This window comes from Python bivittatus, unplaced genomic scaffold (assembly GCF_059951505.1).
Source record: "Python bivittatus isolate LINGU-HERP-01145 unplaced genomic scaffold, Pbiv_v1 ctg000700_np1212, whole genome shotgun sequence".
Lineage (NCBI taxonomy): Eukaryota > Metazoa > Chordata > Lepidosauria > Squamata > Pythonidae > Python > Python bivittatus.
Window position 1 is genome coordinate 71,464,935 of NW_028277098.1, and position 12,383 is coordinate 71,477,317.

The 12,383-nt window shown below is 37.7% G+C and overlaps 1 protein-coding gene across 7 annotated transcripts in view; it reads right to left on the reverse strand.

Moving 5' to 3' along the window:
- The window catches only part of NAV1 (neuron navigator 1), a 297,342-nt gene that overhangs the window by 273,230 nt on the left and 11,729 nt on the right, over positions 1-12,383 (reverse strand). The window lies entirely within an intron of this gene.

Genomic DNA, 12,383 nt, shown 5'->3' on the forward strand with positions numbered 1-12,383 from the left:
AATAATGAGAGAATGGAAGGAGACCTCCCTCTCAAACAAGATTTAGACCTGGCAGAGCCTTTGACAAGAAAAAAAAAAGGCTGTTCAAGCCATTAGTTCGTAGTGTCTGCTTGCATGCTTGCATGTGTACAGAGGTGATGCCATAGACAAGGTCATGTAGCTGTGTTATAATGCTCCATCTATACCTGCACATATTAAACTCTTTCTCTTTTTTATTTAGCTTTATTTTCCTCCAAGGTTTGTACAACAGGGTTGATGTCTAGCTGAACCTCACTTAAAGGCCACACTATATTAATATCAAAATACCCTAAAATATTTTAAAACCCCTCAGTTACATGACAAAAATGTCTGCATAATTCCAACTCTTAGAAGGATTTTATCAGCATGTTTGGAGTGAATTGTCAGTTCATGTACATCATTCTTCAAGTCATTTTGACCTTCCTTTCTTAGTGTTCCATATAAAATTGGAACTGTTGCCCAGAATATAACATATTATCACTTTCCTTATCTCCTTCATGCCCCTTCTGTCCCATGTCTTGTCATTTCTTATCCTGTAGATAAGCCTAAGGTGACAAAACTGAAACAAGTTCAAACACATATTGATGGCCTGTTTTATCCTACCTGTCTCATTTTTTGCTATTTTACCCTGCATTACATTTTAAAATATTATTTTCTAAGAGGATCCCTTGGAAATCAAGTTTCCCCAATCAAATCACATTCAGATGTGATAAATTATAGCTCTCACAGTTTTTATCCAAGATGGCCACTAGGCATAGGAACTATGGAAGTTCTGTCCCAGTACATCCAGATGACACCTTATTATAACAGGAAATTGTCGAATTTCCTTATGCACATTAATGGTACTATATATGAAGAAAAAAAAACCCAAAAGCAGCCAGTGAGCATCAGTTAGGCAGAAACTGCATTCATAATTCAATCAACTTGTATTTTTCACAATATTACATATTCATATATATCATTATATCAAGACTCTCATACCAGCTAATGAAGGAGGGGAGGTGACATGTCTGACTCACACATAGATATTACTCTTGAGTATAATAGCTGGAAATCCAGTTGCATAAAATATGTTCTGTATATGGCAAATAATCTGTGGGGACAGCTCCCTGTGTGATTCCAGTGACTTAAGCTACCAGAACTGTTTCTTGTTTCAAAATCCTATGATTGTATGTACCACATGACAAAGTACATCACAAAAAGAGGACACCAATTGTCTTTTTTAGAGGCCACCCAGATAACATGTCATATGAATTAAGTTTTTTTTTTTAGAGAAAGTAGACTTGGAATACATATTTGTGAACAGAATTTTGTATTTGTGATCCATATTCTATTTTCTAGTGAATAGAGTTCAGAATTGTGACCTGTAGCTCATTTGCTGGATTGGGGTCTTTGCCGTTTAGCTTTTCTGCTTTTCAGTTATGGTAGTTCAGTCCTCACCAACATGTTGCCCTCCAGACATGTGAGACTTCAACTCTTATTATCCCCAACCACGGCTGCATTAATGAATTGTTCCTCTGCTTTCATCAAATGTTATGGCCAACCAATGACTTGCACAAAACCAAAGCTAACCTCTGCAAAAAAACAAAGAAATGAACGGATAATGAATAACAAAGGGAAAGATGAATCAGGAACATGCAGCTGAATTCTAAACATCTGTTTTTGCAAAGCTGAGTGGATATTATGAACTGCACCATAAATGCTTTTTATCTGTTTTTCCAAATCTCAAGGATCTGCTTAATGCAATGCATTCTTTGAATCTTCATTCAGTTATTTGATGCTCAGAGAGAATGTACCCTTCCTACAGAGGCTTCCAAACTAATCCGTATAGTAGATAAGCTAGCCAATTACTTATATTGGGGTCTGTTGAAAAAGCATTATTCCCCCCGCCTCGTCCCCCAAAAATAGGGAAATGTTCATATTTATCAGTTAATTTTAATAGTCTGTCTTAGAACAGCAGTTAAGTAAGGAAGATGTCCCTATGCCAGCCTTTTCCAGTCTGAACATCCTCCAGATCAAACTCCCAGAATTGACCAATCTGGAGGATGCCAAGAATAGGGGAGGGTGCTCTATATACATAAGCTTGACTGAATACAGTGGATTTTATTTTGAATAAGCCTGTAAGTCTATAAATAAACAGCAAAACAGACTCCCACTCTAACTATAACACAATTACTGTTGGCATTTCATTAGTCTTAATTGGATCAAGGCTGAAAACCTGCAGAATCAGTTTTTCACAGCCTGTATCAGGGGAGGCAATGTGTGTCTTTTTTAGGCAATTCAGACACTCTCAAACTATCTCTGCCTGTCTTAAATGATTAGCTCTCTTTTTAGCCACATATACTGAAGATCCTTGTATTATGAAGGCATTGTTGAATGCAAAGTATAGAGAAATGTCAGGTCAACTTTTAATAAAACAGAGTGCATGATAGCTGTTTGCTGTCAAGCAGAAGTGAACAGTGAAAAAGAAACCTAATGAGGACACAGCATGCAGGTAACAGACCACTTCTGAAGATATGGAAACATACACCAGAACAGTCATTCTGTGACAGAATAGCCTTACATAAAAGAAAAACAATAGGCTACGATAAGCCCTATTTCATTTGCAATGAAAATACAATGGAAGAGGGTAGAAAAAGGAAGGACATTTGGGGGCAGAGGGGGGAAGAGTGTATTAACAGAGGGCAAGAAATTTGGATTAACTTCTGTGAAACAAAAGGTATACACAAAGCACCTTTCTTTCGCTATTCATGAATGACAAGCAGACAGTATACCAAGAGGTTTCCAGGACTGAGGATTTTTTCATCAAGAATCCAAGTAAAAGCTTGGATTCTTCACCAAGCTTTTACTTGGTGAAGAAAGCCTAAGGGCTCATCCACATTGTATGTACTGTATGTATATATGAAATGTTGTGTCAAATCAACACATTTGACACATTTGCTAAGGCATAATACCTAACCAACTAGACTCAATGTGATAAGCACATGCATGCTGAGTAACCCACACCTTGCTGGGTTCACACATCTTATTAAGCCATGGCCACAATTGGCTTCACACAGTTGAGAGACACAAGAGCATGAAAAGGCATTGCAGCAGGTAGAATAACACTGGCCTATGCTTTGGCAACTCAGGTTTTCATGTTGTAATATGTGTTGTTCATTTAACAGAGTCAAAGCAACAGTCATAATCACAGCAGGTTTTCTACACTTTAAAAGAAGAAATCTTTATACATTTTCAAATTAAATAGATTTCCCTGCTTATACTGCTGTTTGCTCATTGGGGACACAAGGATGCCTTTTCCACACTTCTTGCTCAGATTCTCCTCTACCCTCTAAGACTTTATAAGCAATGGGCATCTTTAAAGTTGAGAAATTCACCTTTGTTTTTAAATTATCTCAATTTAATTCTATTTTTTGGGGGGCGGGGGCTTCTAAAGATGTGGAATTCTGCAACACAAAGTAGTACAGTTGCAGAATTCACATAGCCCTGATAATATGAATATATCAGAGACAACTATTCCCTGCTGCCCATCTCATTTTTGTCTGTACTTGAAAGAGGAAAGGAAAGGGAAAGTAGCCAGTTCCTCAAAAACACGTGAATATATAATTCAATACATTTGTCTTATATTGAAACCCATGTGATTATGCACAGTACAAAAAGCAGTAACTTATTATTTAGAGATAAATTAAAACTCCAACATTAATTTTCTTGTTGAAAGCCAAGTTTTTTCTCCAGGGTAACTTTTTTTTTTTAAAAAAAAAATGATTACAAAAAGAAGGAAAAAAAAATAAAAATAGTTTAGTAAAAAAGTGAAAAAAAATACAACAAAGAGGAAAAAAATGTCAATTTAATAAATAATTTCAATTCTCTATATGCTTATCTAATACAAATATTATTTAGGTACATATATATTTCTAATAGATTTATATGACTATCACATTTTTTTAACCTACTATATTTTGTATAAATGAGTCCCATATTTTATTATACTTGTCCATACAAAGTCTACAACTATAGGCAATCCGCTCATAGGCAGCAAATGCAATCAGGTCTTCAATCCATTGAATAAATGGGTCCATATATTTCTTTCCAATGCTGCAATATCAGTCTTTTGGCCATACTAAGGGCACAGAGAATCCATTTACGTTGTCTGGATACCAAATTCCATGTACTAGGTATATAGTTCAAAATAATATTATCCTCTGAAAATTTGAGCTTTTGTCACACAATCATATTTATATAGTCCACTACTTTCTCCCAAACCTGGCAAGTATATGGAGAAATCTATTGTAAAAACATGTTTTAAAGAGACATTGTCCTTATTACATCTCCAACAAAATGCTGTTTTTGACCATTCTTTTCTATACAAACGTAGTGGAGTCCAATCAATTCTAAATTTTATTTTTTATTGTATAAGTCATAATTTAAGGTCCACTGATACTCTTGCTATAGAAGTGAAGACACTCTCCCATTGTCTAGGCAATATAGAAATCTCTAATTCTTTATTCCACTCATCCCTTAACATCTGCATATCAAATTGATTTATTGATAACAAATATCTATACAAACTAATAGTAGATTTTTGTTCTAAAGGATTTAACAAGTTGTTCTAGTATCTTGAGTGTCTCAGAAGCTGAAAATGCTGCTGGTCCAAACAATGTTGTTAACAAATGTTGGAGCTGTAAATATTGCCATTAGGTTACATCTGATAGACGATATTTAGCTCTTAAGACAGAATACATTAAAAAATTCATTTTCGTCATCCATCAGTTGGTCCAAAGTCAATATCCCCACTTCCATCTGATTTTTCCATATTGCCATCTTTTTCCCAATTTTTAAAGTTTTCCCCATTTTTAAAGAAACCCAACTTCTCCAGAGTAACTTAGGAGCAAAGAAGTGGTAGTTGTGTGGGCTTAATCAGTTCCCCCATCTGTTTTTGCCTCAGTCCACATCTCCCTCCAAATAACTTTCTAATCCACTCTTCTGATATGAAATGAAGTTCTTGTCAAAAAACAACACAAAACCTATTATAATATATTCTATCCCATAGGGAATGTTGTTCATAACTAGGAGGCATTGTCCATAATGTGCCAAAGAACTGTGTGGGAATAAGAAGGATAGCAGCTTCTTTCTCAACTACTGGTGGGTTTATTACTTAGTTCTGGACTATAGTTCTGGAATATAGTGGAATGCTGCACCGTGATAAACATTTCAGAGAAAAACTACAAAATCAATTTTCTGTTTTGAAAACTCCAATATATCACAAATGCCAAAGAGATTATTGTAAACTGCTTTACAGTACTTTACAGAATCAGAAACTGAACGATGATTCAATGGGACCCTTGCAGGTTGGTTTCAGAGGACAAGCCAAGATTTTGAAGTCACTAAGGACCATTAAGCTTTTAAATAATCCTAAAGCTTTTCCGATACATCATTGGGTTTTAACCTTAACCTTTCAGGATGTTCTAAGCAAGAAACAATGGGGGACATTAATATCAGAAACATTCATTAGAACATTAAAATGACCCACCCAGGAATTCGTGAAAATCTGAGGTGATACATACCTCAGAAGAGCAGTATGGCACTCATTATATCTATCCAACAGTATTATTAGTTATTTAGAAATGTCTCTTGAGATGTTCAAGGACAATGATTATATTGGTGTATAGTCTACATCTTGGGATAGACGTAGTAGAGAAGATCTGTAGCAAAAGCAGGTTCATACACTGCATTAGCTGTTGGAGTTCACTTTTGGTTTAGTATGATATCTGAAACCAGGCATTATAATCTGTAAACCACGGGAAGAGGAAAAAACAGAAGCAGAGAGAGAGTAGCTGAAGCAGCTCCATTTTTGCACTCTTGTAGTCTCTGCTCTCAGTATTTGGAGGCCAGAAGAGTGGTGCATTAATTTCAGTTTCTTTTCTGGGTTTGGACAACACAAAGAACACAGACAAGCTACGAAACTAACAATTACCTATGGTACAAAGTGTGATTAAAGCACTGCACCTAAACCACAATTTGCACCAATATGATAAAAAAGGGTATTTCAATCATAGAATCATAGAACTGGAAGGACCAGTTAGGGCCATTGATTCCAGGCCTCTGTTAAGGGTAAGAATCCTCATTAAAATGCCTCCAACACATCCAGCAAAGGGAAACTCAGCATCTTCCTTGGTAATTGGCACACGGTCATCCTATTCTCAGTGCTAGAGAGTTTTTCCTAACATTCAAAATGACCTGGTTTAGCCTGCCTTATGAATGTGGCATTTGTCAGGATTTGTTCAATGATTTATATGCAGTTAGAGTGAACCCTGCAGTGTGACACACATTTCTTAGGTTAGCCTTATTGAACCTGACACCCTCCAAATTGTGTCTTACTACATCCACCCACCAAACATGGTTGGAAGGATGGGAGTTATAGTACAACTCATCTGGAGGGAACCAAGTTAAAAGGTTGCCTGAAAAGAATCTGAATGTATACCAGCGTAGATCATGTACCAAAGAAAAATATGCTGCAGATTTTATAAGAAAAAGTGAAATATGAAAGGATCAGAAGGAAACAAAACCTAAATTTACTGTCTACTAACTAATGTGACACTTATAGTCATTTAGCCATTCAGACAAAGTTTATGACGTGGCAGGACCCATCTGACCTTGTCTAGACCAGCTCCTAATTTAAAAACATTTTTAAAAAACCAAGCAGAAGAGGTGCCTTTGGGACAACTTCAGAACATCTCGTACTCCAACTCAGCTCAATTAGGGGCTTCCAGAAATATTGTCCCACCTACTTATTTAACAGATCACATGATATACAACTTAATTAATGCCATCCAATGCTGACAGCAAAACAATGTCCATGTATTTCAAAAACATGTTCTCGAGGCACGGAATTATATGAATCAGAAGACCCTAAACAGTCAGAAGCCTGTATACAAGGCTTCTTAAAATTGCTCCTTGCTCAGGGCAATTTAGAGATCCATTGTCCTGAGGAGAATTTGTTCTAAAACGATGCTGCCACCTACTGGGGGACTGATGGTTCAAAGGGGAAGGCAAACAAAGAAAACCAGGGATTGATTTTGCTGATACTGTACAGTAATCACACATGCATCTGCCTAAAAAATACTTTAAGGGTGAATCTGTTAGTAAGCATTCTATTATCTATAAAAATATTTGATGTAACTCCATCACATTCAGCTCCATTCCTGGGCTTAATATGGACATATTCACATAGTACTCTCAGCAACAATATGGAAGTGGTTTGTCTTGGGTTTCCTGCCAGTTTCCTATAAAATTACTAATCAGCTCTGACCCGACTTAGCTTTTTGATATCAGTCAAGGTCAGCTAAAGAAACTACCTAGCACAGTTTTAGAAGGCACCCCACCCTTCTGTCCAGGGCAGAAGCTTCTACTATTAATTCAGCCAAGAAAGTGGTTTAGACAAGTAGTTACCAGTTTTGGCAAATTCAGAACAGCTACCCATAACTAACTGATTGTACATAAGATGACAAAAGCCCGTAGGTGGAATTCATCTTCAGAAATGACCTTCACCATGATTTTATAAGGTCAAATATCACTGCACCAAAAACCATAGCAGACTCACAACCATGAAATAATGAAGATTAAATGAATTTAAACAAAGCCAAGGGGTCTACTAACAAATATGTATAGCAATGAAAAGCTTAAGTGATATTATAGATATTACTTTATATTTGTACAGCTTGTACAGCTCTCTCAGGCCTGTAACATAATTATGAGCCAAGTTATCTCTTATCTTTTGATGCGTGAAAATATGCAGGTTGGACTGTTATTTAGTGAAATATGACTGCAAATAGGAAGCATGGTTATATTCCTTAAAGCAGGTACAAGACAAAAAACTCATCTGGCAAAGGTATGCAGATAGAAATGACCAAAAAGAAATACAGGTTTTTGCACAATCACATAAAGGAGATGAAGGTATAATCTGTACAGAATATGTTGGTATCTGGTCACCATTTCCATAAGAAATATTATAAATTATTAGAGACATTGTAGGAGGAGAGCCCTGTTAGTCTATGGTAGCAAAACCATAATCTCCCAGCAATGTACCCCTGGATTCTACACAGGACAAAAAGGACAAACTTTGTGCAAAAGAATTAATGAACACCACTCAAAACAAGGACGAAGTAATATCAGAGCATTTCAACTTCCCAGGACACTTGTTTTTCCAAGCCGCCATCTTGAAAAAACAAGACTTTAACAGCACCATTGAGCAAAAGATTGCTACACTTATATACATCAAAAGGTCTCAACAAACACAATGAGTTTTTAACACATTTCAATTGCTAATTGATAAGGTACTGGCAATCTGTCTCATATGTAACCTGTACCTATATAACCAACCCCTTCCTCTCCCTTTCCCCACCTCTTCCCAGTGTAAATCTTACATCAGTCTAGCCATTCTATGCATCTGCTGAACTGAGCAGCAGCTCACGAAAGCTTATGCCATTTCATAAAATTTGTTAGTTGGAAAAGGTGCTGGCAGACTCCTGATAAATTATTAGGCAAGTTTGCTGCCGTAAATAGCAAATTGTTTTTTTAAAGACATGCATACTGATGTGTTTCAATTTGTTTTACACCCACATATCACTAATTCTGGAGCAGGGAGGATTAATTATCACATTCTGTGAGCCTCCAGAAATTGCTGAACTTATATCACAGTTTTTCATCAGGAGCCATCCTGTCTGGGACTGCTGGGAATTGTAGTTCAGCAGCACTGGAGGGCCACAGCTATCTCATCTTGAAATGATCAAAATCTTTTCTGAAGTAAACATCCACCCACATCATTTTTGTCACTTTGGGGGAAGGTGATCTAGATGGTGACTGCTTCCAATATACTGTTCTAAGCACATGTAGAAAATGACTCAAGATTATTTCAGCTTGGAGTTATGGCTGATGTAGTCCAACACAGGGAAGAGGGCAAGACATTTTTTTGTTTCTGATTTATTATAAGTGTTTTTATGCTGTTTCAATCAAAAAATGAATTTAGGTGGCTTTAAAGAAACGTACAGGTAGTCCTTGCTTAATGGCCATTCGTTTAGTGACCATTCAAAGTTAGGATGGCACTAAAAAAGTGACTTACGACCGGTGCCCAAAGTTACAACTGTCACAGCACCCCTGCAGTCACATGATACACTATATACAATATTAATAATCAGTATCATAATAAAATTGCAAGAACAATAAGCAAGGTGGGGATAATTTGGGATTGTTTTGCTGTTATTAACCACAATTCCACTGATCAATTATTGGAACTATGGGGGTTTAATATAGCTGTAGTGACAGTTGCCATGCAGATTCACTTAAATCCCTTATTTTGTGTGTTTAAAGTGATCCAAAAATAGAGTTGATTTATCTTGATTTCATGCAGTCCTCCACCTTTAAGGCTATTTAATTTGTGTTCCATTGTTATCTTAATATGTACTTGCACATGTTAACCATGATGTACTGAATTATCCCCCGACCAGGATATATACAACACAGTGGACCACAAAGCTAATCACACTGGGGGGATTTGCTTAATATTCTGATTTTCAAGCCACATTTGTTTTAACATGAAAGCTAAACCAGCCATAACTAAACAAGTGCTAGATTAATATTTTAGAGGAAGTAAGCAATTTGATCTCAGTAAGTTTTCATCCTCTAGGATGAGGTATGAAAATGTGGCCCATGGCAGAATCTCTGTCTTCAAGGACCCTCCCATCCATAAGCTCTAGAAGCTGATTTCCTTTAGTAGCTGCAAGTCTTAAAATATTGAGTTTGAGCAGTTTCTTAAGATATATTATAGCACATTTATCTTAAAAATGTTGCCCTATCTAGGTGTCTAAGGAGTGTAACTACTGTACTTTATCTGAGTACTTTGCCTGTTTGACCTAAAGAATTTCTGTGTTGCTTTGTTAAATAATAGATATGAATGATTATGCAAACTCCACAGTACCATCCATTGATCCATCTAATTTGCTAAGTCTCAGGGGGTTCTCCATCACTTGAAGACCTCCTCCCCCTGTTATGATCTGATTTCATGTAATTTACTGACTGCTGAGGGCAGAGACTGATTTAACAGTAAGTGGCTAAAGAGGATTTTAGGCTGACTTGTAACTCATCAGGGGAAAAGCTATGCTTGGATTAAAGTACTGTAACACATTTGCTCCCCCTCCTGGCAACTCATGGGAATACCAGGAAAAATACAAAGAAATGGTTGCTGCCTATCCTTTTCAGGCATTTCTCTTCAAAGAAACATTGAAACCTGGATTTCTCCAGCCTGTAAAATATGTTGAATTACAGCTCCATAATCCCCATGCATCTTGGGGATGGGTTGTGTGGGACAACATGGGAATTGGAGATGGACATGTGAAGAACAACATGATGAAAAAGGCTGATATTTGGGGCTCTCCAAAATTCCTCACTGTTTGCTATCTATATACTACTAAAACTCTTGTGTCTGTAACCTTCAACTGGGCAAAATAGTGTATCATAGGGCAACAATTTTTGAACCAAGGTACCTCAAATGGGCTAACTTACAAAATGCGGCCAAAATCTGGGACCCATGACTCCCATAGGATTGAAATTTGGGAAATTTGTGACCGCTTCAGCACTACTGCAATAAGCCCAGATCACATGATCATCATGGGCATATTCCCAACCTCTTTCCCACCTCCCTCTGTCCCCTGCACCCAATCAGCCAGTGGCAAGGCCTGACGGGTGAGTAGCAATTGGCTGCTTTGGAAGCGAGGCATGAATTTGAAATCTCTTAAAGTTGGTGGGGGCTGAGGGAAGGATGAAGGAGTGACTTGGATGCCTGCTGGTGAGGGAGGGCTGGCTGGGGGGGATGCCAGCAGTTGATGGGTGAGCCCTCTTCCTCCCTCAAGGGAGGGGGCCCTTGCAGACACACTGGAATGGAGAGTAGGGATGCAGTTTTCCTCATGGTCTGCAGCTCCCTTTGTTCCACCTCCCACCAGCAAAGTGTCAAGCAGTTCTGCAGACTAGTTGAGGAGGAGGAGGAGGCTTCACCAGGGCTTTCCTGAGGGTGGCGAGAGGAGGGCAAACGCTGCAAGCCTATATTATACATGGGAGGGAAGGAGGGAAGGAAGGATTTCTGATGCTCCCTGCCAGTTTCCCACAAGCAAGATCAATGGGGAAGCTGGCAGCAAGTTATAAGTCACTCCCACTCCCACTGCTTTTTTGCCCTTGGTCATTCTGTTTATTTAGGTAAGCAAATATTTCTGAAATGATGACCAAATGGGTTATGGTTTAGTGTCTAGTGCTCACTAAAGCTGCTGGGAGTTGTAATTCAGTTTCATCTGAAGACTCACAGGTCCCCTCTCTTATTCGTTGATCTCTCTTGTTGGTAGTGGAAGCAGAAGCTTGGATCAAGTTCCTCATTTGATTGATCTAGATCCCCATCTCCATCCAATGGGGCATTTTAATTTAAAGATGGATACAGCCCATTTCCAGCCTCATTGCTCCTTTCTGGATGAGGTGCTGGACAAGAATAAGCTATCCAGTTGCTATAGTAGGAAGGCTACATAACAATTCCTGTTAATCTGGAGGTGTCATATTGAGAAAGACTGTCCAACAAATAAGAGGTCAAAGAAACAGCTGATGACTAAAGTTTATGTTTCCAGACAGTGGGGCCACTGGGGTGGGGAGTATAAAATCACTCTAACAATGTCCCCTTAACCTGTCTTCTCAGAGGTCCCATTAAGTTAATTGGGCTTACTTCCAGGTTGCTAAGTAAAGTATTACAGCCTAATCCTGTTAAATGCAAAATTAATCCTCAAAAGAAATCTAGTACAGCAGATTGAATAGATTGCTGAAACATCCAGATAGTGAACCTAATCAACACATTACTGTAGGATTATAATGGCTTAAATAAGCTAATAAATGTGTTTGGAGGAATTCTGACAGCTGTAATAAATTAGAAACAGAGGAAGATGGAGAGAAAGAGAGAACGGCTTCTCATTTGCAACTATTTTCCCTGACTACAGGCAGGCAACTCTAATGAGTAAGCAGGTTTTAAGCTTGACTGATCATCTGTTCCATTGTGCTGTCCTGATGCTCCATTTCTCCATACCAAGAAAGGAGAAAACTGAACAAAATCCAATTCAGAGTCATAAAATAATGTGCAAGCTTTCAAGCTCTCCATATTCCTTCACCAAATAAAATGGTAAACAAATTTTTTAAAAAAGAAAAAAAGGTGCTGCTAATACATCCATGAATCAGCATTTAGTCATAGTCTTCCTGAAAAGGGGAAAAGTAGCTGCTGTACTCCAACAAGTTTATAAGATCCTACAGATTCATGGCTGGATTTATTTATTTATTTATTTCAA